The sequence below is a fragment of the Saccoglossus kowalevskii genome, chromosome 12, assembly GCF_978046115.1.
Source record: "Saccoglossus kowalevskii chromosome 12, keSacKowa6.1, whole genome shotgun sequence".
Taxonomy (NCBI): Eukaryota; Metazoa; Hemichordata; class Enteropneusta; family Harrimaniidae; genus Saccoglossus; species Saccoglossus kowalevskii.
Window position 1 is genome coordinate 2525733 of NC_140652.1, and position 11654 is coordinate 2537386.

The 11654-nt window shown below is 38.2% G+C and overlaps 1 long non-coding RNA gene across 1 annotated transcript; it reads left to right on the top strand.

The window, feature by feature from the left end:
- Window positions 1-2988: 2988 nt before the first annotated feature.
- LOC146735417 (uncharacterized) lies at window positions 2989-4057 on the top strand. Its single transcript, XR_014931062.1, has 2 exons — window positions 2989-3078; window positions 3562-4057. It is a non-coding gene; the product is annotated as an uncharacterized LOC146735417 (long non-coding RNA).
- The last annotated feature ends 7597 nt before the right edge of the window (window positions 4058-11654 follow it).

Sequence of the window (11654 nt, forward strand, 5' to 3'; positions counted from 1 at the left end):
CTCGCTTAGGCAATGACCATGTGGATGATAATAAAAACATTTGTATTTTGCAGAATATTCTATTGTTAAATCCCGTGCCTTATTAATACAAATTTAGTACCATTAGTATATTTAGTATTTAGGTTATTAGTTAATTTACCTAGTTTAATTTACTCCTCTTTACACTAGATCACTTTTAACATCTCTCAGACAGAAATTATGAATTTTGACACTTGACAACATGAGATTGTCCAGAGAAACCATATTATATAACTTTCAGCCCCACATTTCTGCTTGCAGCTATATATGTTTAACAATGTAATGTACAGTGCTGTGTTGCATATTTCTGGAATGTTCATATTTGTCATTTTAGACATCTACTAACAGGATAACTAACGAATATTTTTATTAGGTGTGTTCTTTAATTCTCTTTCCATTCAAGGACTAGGATAACGTTAGAATCTGTCACTAACAATACATCGAATAACAATGGGGCAATGTATGTTATTTGCAATAGTATTATTTTTCTGAAAAATTAAATTTAAATCATTTGACAATTTAAGCCCGTTAACAAACTCATGCAAGACATGGAGATATATGTACAATAACTTCTACTTCTTCTATTAATTGTGAAATAAAATAAGTATTTTAATTTATTTTCATTTATTAATATGTAATATGTATAACAATTGACATAATGTATATACTATATAAAATATTAATTATGAATATTAAACAAATTACATGCTGAAACATAAACAGTATGTACCCTGTTGTCAACTTTCCAGTTACAATGTATCCGACATTAGGGGTGAAGAAATGATGAGTTCCTAATACATATACACTTTAACATGCAAGGTATTGTGGGTAAATTGTGTCCCACTCTTATATGTGCGCATCTAAATGCCGATATACTCTATTATGCAAAATTATTATGGGTAATGGTGTGTTCCTCATTGATATGTGTATACCCAAATGGCGATACACACGAACGTCAACTTTAGGTAGTATGGGTAACGGTTCCACTTACTCTCATGTGTGGTTATCTCCACCATGCAAGGCAGTATGGGTACAAAAATATCAATATTTATAATTTGTCCTCACAACAAACAATCAAACTGATTTTTAGTACCTGCTTTTCGTTGACGGTTTACACATCTATAAATTGTTTGTAAACAGTACAATTCATCTTGAAATGGCGCAGTGCGCCTCGGAATCCTACCAGACATTGACCCGAAACAGACCGATAAATAACGATAGCGGCGAATAAGAGTAACGAATTCATACGATAAGTTTGGCGAGTATTATGGGATGTGTGTTGTCACAGCATACGTGTACCAGTGAACTTCGGATATCACACCTGTTTCATTTTAAACATTGTGGGGGAGGTTGTACTCCCAACTTGGATGACATCAAATCAAATGAGAACAAAGTAGTTCTGCAAAAAGGCATGTTCTAAGATACATTCACTTCTTGGTAAACATGCATTGTTTTAGAACTGGTGAACACGGTCTGTTTAGACAGAGAAAGGGTATTTTACTTGTAAATGCTGACAAAAAAGGGGATATACTGACAAAGATTTTATACGAAAACTATCATCTACCAGAAATATACACGCTGTACCAGTCTTTCGTTTGCCGCTATTACTCTAATCATGCCTTCTTTATCCAGAAAGCGACATTTGTCTCCAGAATCTGTCACTTTCCTTAACTGTCTGCAAGGACTCGGATATTTGGATAGTTGTTAGCTGTAAACAGTCCCGCGCTTACTGGCTTCAGACGGAAGTTGTTCTCTCATGAAGAACATGCGTGAGAGTGCAACTTACTTTCGTAGAAGTACTGTTTTTTCCTATGACGAAACCCGAACAACACCCTTTCTGATCAGCCAAGCTGGGGAGTAGGCACTCTACCAAATTACTAACTTAAACAGGTTACCCATAGTGAAATGCAGGGATTGGCCAGTGTATCAGAACCACCATGTACATCCATGTACATCCGGGCCAGTAGGCGTCGTCATAGCCGTTGGTTAATTCGTAGGTATTCTACTGTTTTTTATCCATGGTAGATTATGTAATAAAATGCTTTCACTTTTATTGTATAATTCTTTAGTATTTAAAATAAGAGATGGGTACTATTGAACTGTTATTCAGAAAATTGTAATTACCAACGTCAATGAGAAAATTATATTCCGCATTGTGACTATATAACTATAGAGAAAAATAATTGTTTCAAATGACATAGGCATAGGCATTACGTCATTTGGTTAATTATTAATAAAGACGTTCGATTCGGACAAACCAATGAGCAAACAAAAGCCGAAATAGTGGTAGCCGTATTCATGCAGTTGCAACCTGAACTCTAAATATTCCAGCCACCCGTATGTATGCCCTCCAGATATGTGCCCTGAAGTGGGACATAAAATGGAGGACGGCACTGAAGGGACAGGGTTAGTTTTATTGTTATGGATAATGGGTTATTGGTCGAAACGTCACCGAAAAGTCACAGCAAAGTCACGCAGTTGGAGTTGACAATGTGTTTATTTCATGTGCATGTCGTTGATTGTTGATCGTATTTCATTTCGGAACAAAAGATAATAAAGAAAATGTTCCCATAATACCTTGCAGGTTAGTGCAGTATGAGTATTACAGTTAATCAAGAAGATGACAATAATACAATTTATTTGATATTTTCTAAATAAGTACAAATGACAAAATTAAGTTTAGTCATTATATTTAATTCAAAGAAATTTTCTTTTTTTCTTTCAATGTTGGTTTTTGTTTTGGCAAATGTTTTGTTTTGGGTTAATTTCACGTGTTATCAATCACTTGTACATGCTTTATTTACTTCCATTCATGTAATGACATTTAAAGACGGTGGTCTTTTTACCGTGCGACCACTTAAGCTATATTCTATATTCAGACCTATATCCTAAACAAAAGTTTGTGCGAACACGCACAATGTCATAAAAATTGGCACAAACGCCCTCTATCAGGATATGTGCACATTCATAGCAACAACACCGCTATGGTCACGGTGAGTGGAGGGAGTAGTCTCGGAAATAATTTGGATGATAATGAAGTCCTGCTACTATTTGTATTCGGTAAGAGGAAACTAATTTTAGATTCTAAAATATCGCTAATCGATTAATGCATACTGGAAGGCGTCAGTAAGCATTATTATATCACGCGATGATTATTGTCAACTGTTACCATATTTACACCTAATGACGTAATTTGTGTTGCCGCCGTATTCATGATACAGTCGGTATGCGATCATGTTGATGTGACAATATCATAAGATGTAGATATTATATTTGAAAACAACATTCACACGAATGCGGATATTCAACGTGTTAGAATCAGTTGTGTTGTCTGTGACTTCCAATTGTTCATACGTTCGTCGTTTATTGAAATATCTCCCTCTAGTGGTCAGGATACTAATACTAATACACCATAGAAAATGATATTGTCAACCTCTTTAATGCATTTATACATTTGGTATCTATCTGCTGTTGTCACAAAGATAATAGTGTAAAATATCAGGTTTCCTAAAATTTAATAATGTGTCATGATTTATATTTCAGCCTAACGGTGGTTGCCATGGCATCTACTGATAGGGGTTAAATGACGAGGTCAGTCAGCTTGACAGTGGTTGCCATGACATCTACTGATAAAGGTTAATGACAAGGCCAGATGGCGAGCTAGTCGAAATCAGCCAAAGACATCTTATGAGTCTGCAGTTTGTAAAAGATTACAGTACAGTAGCTGTAATCCTAAACCAATGTTGTTTGCAATTTTAAACTCATGTGGTATCTTTGTGGAATGTTATTGCAAGACTATTACCCCATAAATATTAGTTGGTGTTGACAATATAATAGTGGTTTTCTTAATAGCTTGACGATTAATCAATTGATTATGATGTGTAAAACTTTCATGTGATTGGTTGTTTGTTTGAAGGCAAGGCCTTGGAGTCTCTTATACTGATTGTAATTGGTTAAGGAGTGACAAGAAATAAAGAGTGATTTAATGCTGTCTCGGGTGAAAACCGGGGACTTGGCAGAGAATCGTTTGGAACATGAATGGCGCTTGTGTGTGTTTCCTGTGAGTCTAGCGTGGAAAACGACCGAATCCCGGTTACCTAAGTGAAAGGTTTTTTAACATCAAAAATACCTATCCACATGGTGGATAACCCTTGGGCATTGTGTTCAACACAAAAATCATCTTGTGAACACTGAATGATTACAAGACAAAGAACACACATAATGGAAGGAATCCGTGAAGTTTTAACAGAATATCTTGGACAAATGACACAAGCTATTGCTGGAGATCAAAGAATGACACAACAGGCAGTAGAAGGAATACAGGAAGTTGTCGAAGATCTTCAAAATCGTCCAACGCCTGTCAACATGGCAATCGTGCCAGCTCCGTTTAAAGGTAAACAGTCAGAGAATACGACAACCTGGTTACAGAAGTTTAATGCATATGCAGACTTTAACCAACTGCCGAATGATAGAAAAGCTGCAGGTTTCAGGATGTTGATGACTGGCCCAGCCGAGATGTGGGTAAATGAATTGCCAGCCCAAGTAAGAGATGATTATGAAGCTTTGACGGCGGCCTTTATTGCATATTTTGAAAACGCCGATTTAGACTGGATACTAGAACAAGAACTGTCTGAGCGAAAACAGGGGGCCGACGAATCCGTAGAAGATTACGCAGCAAATGTCAAGTCGCGTTGTGCCTGACTTTGTAAAACACCCGAAGAACAATTACGTTATTTTCGCGCCGGGCTACGGAATGACATCAAGAGTCAGGTGATTGTCCATCAGCCTCAAACGATTGATGAAGCCAGACGAAGAGCCAGACTGAGTGAGATAGCTTGTCATATGCAAGAAGGGGAGAAAAAAAAGAATGGCGCAGATTTATCAGCAATTGAACTCAGCGTGAAAAGGTTAGCACAGAAAACTGAACAATTATTACAACAACATCGACCGCAGTACGTATACAGCCCGCAGCAGTTCCAGGGACCAGAGAGCCAGGTTGGTTCAAACCTAACTTACCAAGGTAGAAAATGCAATACAATTCCGATATGTGGCATTTGTAATAAGCAGGGTCATTCAGCAGCCGGCTGTTATTTCAGTGGAAATTGTTATAATTGTGGTAAAAGAGGTCATAGGGCAAGAGAATGTCGGAGTGGGGCACAAAAAGGGGATTTGAAAGATATAATTTGTTATAGTTGTGGGGCGAAAGGCCATATTGCTAAAAATTGTGATAACGAAAAACAGGGGGGCAATTTAAACCCAAAAAGTCTATTTTAGGAAGGGCGGAAAATAGACCAACTAGCCATGGGAAAAAAATGGTAGAAAGCCCTCTTTTGTGTTCAATATCAACCGATATCTATGGTAGTAGCATGATTAGAGTTGGATTAGATAATAGATATGTCTGGGCATTGGTAGACACGGGAGCTGAGATTTCAGTTATTTCAAGAAGTTTCATGCGAAACTTTCCAAACTTGAGAAATCGTAAAATATATCCCCCCCCCCTTCGAAGTTCAGCACGTACTGTGAACGGTCAAATAGTTCCGCTCAGAGGTCGAATCTATGTCAAGACAGAAATAGCGGATCAAAAAGTGACCATTCCTTTCCACATTGTTGACTATACAAAAAGTAATGTGATAATTGGAACAGATTTTCTAGCGGAACATAAAGCAGTTATTGATTTCTCATCCCGAAAGTTTCACTTGAGACCAAAGTCACCAATATGGACACAAAATAGTATTACAATCCCTCCCAAGACACAGCAAATTATAACTTGTAAAACTCGGTATCATTATCCAAATGGTGTAATTGCAGAAAATAGGTGCGTGAATAATTTATCTAAGTACGGGTTATTGACTGCAAAAGGCATTTTTGAAATACATAAGAATAAGGTGCCAATTAGAATAATGAATCCGTTAGACACAGAAATTCAAATTCCTCGAGGCATTAGGGTTGGAATGATACAATGTTTGACCCCGGATACTGGCATAATTGACGTCGGCTCATAGGGAGAGCACTTAAAGTTGAATGAGTTTAAGTACGATGATTACCCTAGTGAAACTGTAAACCCTTTTAATGTTGACATGGCGAGGGCAGATTTAAACACTGAACACAAAGAAACATTAAGGAAATTTTTAAATATGAATGGAGATATATTTGCTGAAATTGCCGGACATATGGGTCACACGAAAATAATCCAACATAAAATATGATTGGTGGGCGACCCCGACCCAATTAGTTGTCGGCCATACAGGGTCACTCCTCAAAAAAGATCGGAGATTGAAAAACAAATTAATGATATGTTATCTGAAGATATAATTTCACCTTCTGTCTCAGAATGGAGTTTTCCGGTTGTCTTGGTTACGAAACCTGGGGGTGCTTATCGATTCTGTGTCGACTATAGAAAGTTGAATGCAATCACAAAATTAGAGCCATACCCGTTACCCTTAATAGTAGATTGTTTTGACTCCTTAGGAATAGCTAAACCCAAATATTTTTCGACGCTTGATCTAAAAAGTGGATATTTCCAATTAGACCTACATCCAGATAGTCGTGAACTCACTACATTTACGACCCATGCTGGGAATTATCAATTTAACCGATGTCCGATGGGAGTCGCTGGGAGTGGACATTCATTTCAATGGCTCATGAATATTGTGCTTATGGGATTGAATTGGAAGAGTTGTTTAGTTTATCTAGATGATATAATCGTATTTTCCGATACTTTTGAGAAACATTTGGGGGACCTGAATCAAATATTCCAAAGGTTAAGAAAGGCTAATTTAAAACTGAAGTTATCGAAATGTAATTTTGCGTGTAAAGAAGTGAAGTATTTAGGTCACGTGATAAGTAAGGACGGTATCAGAGCAGATCCAGAAAAATATGCAGCCATAAGGGATTTCCCCGTTCCACGTGATGTAAGAAGTGTGAGAGGATTCTTAGGTATTTGTAATTATTATAAAAAGTTAGTGTTCCAATATGCGAAAATAGCAAGGCCTTTGAATGCGATGACTAGCAAAAATGTTACGTTTGAATGGACGAAAGAATGTCAACAGGCATTCGAACAGCTGAAAGAGGCGCTAACAAATCCACCTATATTGGCATACCCCGATTTTGAGAAACCATTTATATTAAGTTGCGACGCCTCTGGGCAAGCCATTGGTTTTATTTTATCGCAATTACAAGACGGACGTGAGAGAGTTATTGCGTATGGCGGGCGGGCGTTGACCCCAGCAGAGCGTAATTATCCTATAACTCAATTAGAGGCTTTGGCAGTAGTAGTGGGTATTAAATATTTCGACCCGTATTTAAGACACGCAAAATTCAAGGTAATAACAGATCATTCAAGTTTAAAGTATATATTCGGGTTAGTAAGGCCTAAGGGACGAATCGGAAGGTGGGTCATTGCGCTACAACAGTATGATTTTGAAGTTGTACATAGGCCCGGTAAGATTCACCAAAACGCCGATGCATTGTCTAGACGTACCTATGAGGGGCCCCAAACGCTTACAGAATTAGAGGAAGACGATGATTTGATTGGAATAATTTCCTTAGTGACTGATAAAGCCCAACCAGAAATTAATAATGAAGGAACAGTAGACGTAAATTGCGAAGGAAATGTGGTCGGTGGAACGCCTGCAGACACAGGCTGGTGCAATGTTAGCGAAATGCAACGAGCCGACCCAGAAATAAGCCAAATAATAGATTATTTAACGGACGGGAACCTACCGCCTGAACCGCGCAAGGCGCGAATATTAGCATATACTAGAGACGAATATGTTATTGAAAATGGAAAATTATATCACCTCTGGTTCCCCAAGGGTAAATTTTGTAGAGAACAGGATTGCGTAAAACAGTTAGTCATTCCACATAAATTAAGAAATCGCGTTTTAGAACAATTTCACAATGAAGTAACGGCGGGTCATTTTGGGTTTGCAAAAACTTATGCTTCAATCAGGCAGCGTTATTATTGGCCAAAAATGGCTTCTGAAATCCACAGTTGAGTGTCTACGTGTGTAGATTGCGCCACTAGGAAATCTCCTAAACTACGCTCCAAGGCCCCCTTGATACCGTTAAAAATAGAAGCCCCTTGGCATAGAGTTGATTTTATTGGGCCCATGCATAAAACTCGAGCGGGAAATCGGTATATTATCGTATTTACTGATTATTTTACGAAATGGGCTGAGGCGTTCGCGACGGAAAACATGAATGCTCGAACAACAGCTAGGATTCTGTTTGATGAAATTATATGCAGGTACGATGCACCAAGATGTCTCTTGTCAGACAGGGGTCAACATTTTTTGTCGGAAGTAATCAGAGCGACCTGCCAAATGTTTGGAATCAGAAAAGCAAACACGACGCCATATAATCCACAATGTAACGCGAATACGGAACGTTTTAATCAGACATTAATTCAAATATTAAGTATGTTTTGCGACTCTAGACAGGAAGATTGGGATGTATTTATACCAGCCGCGTTATTTGCGTATGGAGTAACTAAACAGGAAACGATTCAAGAAACGCCGTTTTACTTAACATATGGGAGACGGGCGACGTTGCCAATAGACACGGTATTGTTAGAACCAGAACAAGAGAATAAAGTACCCCGAGATTATGCGGAATTACTGAAAGAAAAATTAAAGGTTGCCCATGAGACTGCTTTAAAATGCATTGAAGCTAATCAAGGAAAAATGAAATATTATTTTGACCGGGGAGCGAAAGAGAGTACGTTCCAAGTTGGGGATATTGTTTATTTGTACACACCAAAAGCAACATCGGGGTTGAGTAAAAAATTAGAACATCGGTGGCACGGCCCATATCGCACGTTCGAAAAAGTATCTCCCGTGAACTTTCGATTGCAACGCGTATGTGATGGGAAAATATTTAAAAATATAGTTCATGTGAATAGACTGAAACGGGGAGCCTTACGCGAGGAACAACATGACGAAAATATAGTTGGAGAAACCCCTGAATTTGAAATCGTGAATACTGATGAGAGGGATACGGAAATGCAAAGTGAACCCCCGCCCACTCAAACGGAAATTCCTGGAGAAAGTGTTCCTAATTTAGATGATATACCTGAAGAAGAAAACGATTCTGTAGGGCCCAGAGACACAGAGATGAATAGTAAGAATAGCGGATATTTTGGTATCGAAAAAATTATTAAGGGGAGGCTGAAGAACGGTAGAAAAGAGTATCTTATCAAATGGGTGGGGTACCCAAAAGATCAAAATTCTTGGGAATGTTATGAAAATTTCAACGAACAGGCGAGATTATTTTTAGAAGACCATCCGATACCCCTTATGGGGTCGACAAAAGCGAATAAGAGAAAGCGGAAGAAGTTGATTAATAGTTTAGAAGTATATTAAAAAGAGATTAGTGAGTGACAAGACGAATGTTATTTAGGCCCTGGGACGCACATCATTCATTACTAACGATAATACTTAACGAATTCATTCATACGGGATCATTTCTCAAGGAGCGTGGAAAGAATCCATGATAACAATTAAAGGCGGCGCTGAATTGGGGTGTGATTCCCGCACCCTAGCTGCGTATGGGTTTGGTGTTGGGGATCACACTTTCATGAAGACGCCGGGCGGTGACGCCGGGGACATTTTGATGAGAACATAGGAAACACTTTAGGTGGGTACTTAATTCTACCATTCGACCACGCAAATTGAGAATTGACCGCGGATTTTTCATTTATCATGTGTCATACCCCTTTCTTTTCATTTCATTACTAATTTATAGTGCGTCTCCCGAGTAATTGATGTCAAGATGAGAATAGCGTTGATATTTATTAGTGTATTACTGGTCGTACGATGGAAACCGTCTGTGCAGATGAGAGATTATGTTCTGCGCCCCAATTATGGAGTATTGTTTGAACGAATAGCAAACATCGATAACAGTTTAACTTACTGGCATCATACGTTCGCAATACCTTATTTAGATATTCCTACGATGAGTGTGAATGGGTCATTATGTTCGAACGAAACAGTTCACCTCATTCCGAAGTTTTGTGAGGAATACGGGGAAACTTTGAAGTTAGTTGAGCAACAGAATAAGTTCTATATGTATCATATTTCTAGAGATGAGCGAGCGATTCGTGTGTTATTTCCAAAGATAGAGAAAAAGGATTCGGGTGATGAACGGCAGAAGAGGGGATTATTAGACTTTGTAGGGAAGGTATCGAAATCTTTATTCGGAACGGCCACGTCGAACGACGTAAATATTTTGAGACGACATGTAGCGGCATTGGAAAGTTCCACCGAGGTTATGACAGATCAAATTGTTGCATACGAAGATGATTTAAATTCATATGTTTTCACAACGAATAAAAGAATAGGGAATGCTCTGAATGGGATTAAGGAAAATCATGAGGCCATTTATTCGATCGTATCTGATTTATCGCAATGGAGAGAACGCTTGAACAGAATGGAACTTAATCAAGAGGCGTTAGAAAAGGAATTAAATTATGAACGACGATCCACACATTTAATGTTTCGATATGCTATTCAACGGCTGCAAGCGTTACAATTACTTGAGAGGGAGACACAACGTAGGGTGGGTTCGATTTATGTGTTATTACAAGAAAGGTTACCTTTGCAGTTGGTCGGACCGAGGGTGTTAGGGGATGCTTTAAGGGCAGTGCGAAAGAAACTACGAAAGAAATATCCTAATTTTGATATAGCATACACAAATTTGAATTATTATTACCATAATGCGAGAGTGACATTTCGGCGTACAGACAATAATGTGTACATAAAGGTTGGAATCCCCATTACAATAAAAAACAACGTATTCGAAGTGTATAAAGTGATAGTCATGCCTATGCCCCTCCCTTATGATTTAAGTGATAAACCTCAGCATTTCGACAATAATACAGCAAAGAGCGGGCGCACGAAGGTAACGTCAGTTGCAGAGTATTTTGGGGTTAATGGAGATGAAACTTACTACATTGAAATGAGTACAGACCAAATTTCGTTTTGTACTGGTCTGACAGTAAAAGATTGTCCCTCTGTAATTACCATGATAAATATGCGTAAGTCGTCGTGTACGAAGGCCTTGTTCTATGATAATAAAGAGGAAATTCATAATACATGTAAAATAGATTTAATACTTAATCCAGTATACGACCCCAAGATTCTCGAAATCGGACAGGGGAATATTTTGGTGAATAGCATTGATACAAAATGGTTAATAGCATGCGGGGATAAAAGCCCAGAGCCTATCGAAGGTTGTACAATGTGTATAATTAAATTGCCATGTGGATGCGCTATACACTCAGACAATTTCTATATATCGCCATTGTTAACTAGTTGCACAGAAGACGAGGCCCCCACGTTTCTGCATCCGGTAAATTTGCCATTTTTAATACCCTTTTATGACCCAGATGACTTGACAGAAATTACGGGAGAATCAATGTATGAAAACCCGTGGCGAGTACAACTCCCTAACATCACCATTAGCAGAGAAAATTTCGAGGAAATTGTACGTTCTGACGCACGTTTGGTGGTAGATTTAAACAGAACGGCAGATTTATTAAAGAAAAACAAACCAATTTATTATTCTATGGCGGACAAATTATTTAGCGACACAATTGATGAAACCCCTGCCTTACCGTTTTTGGAGGTCAAAACTAT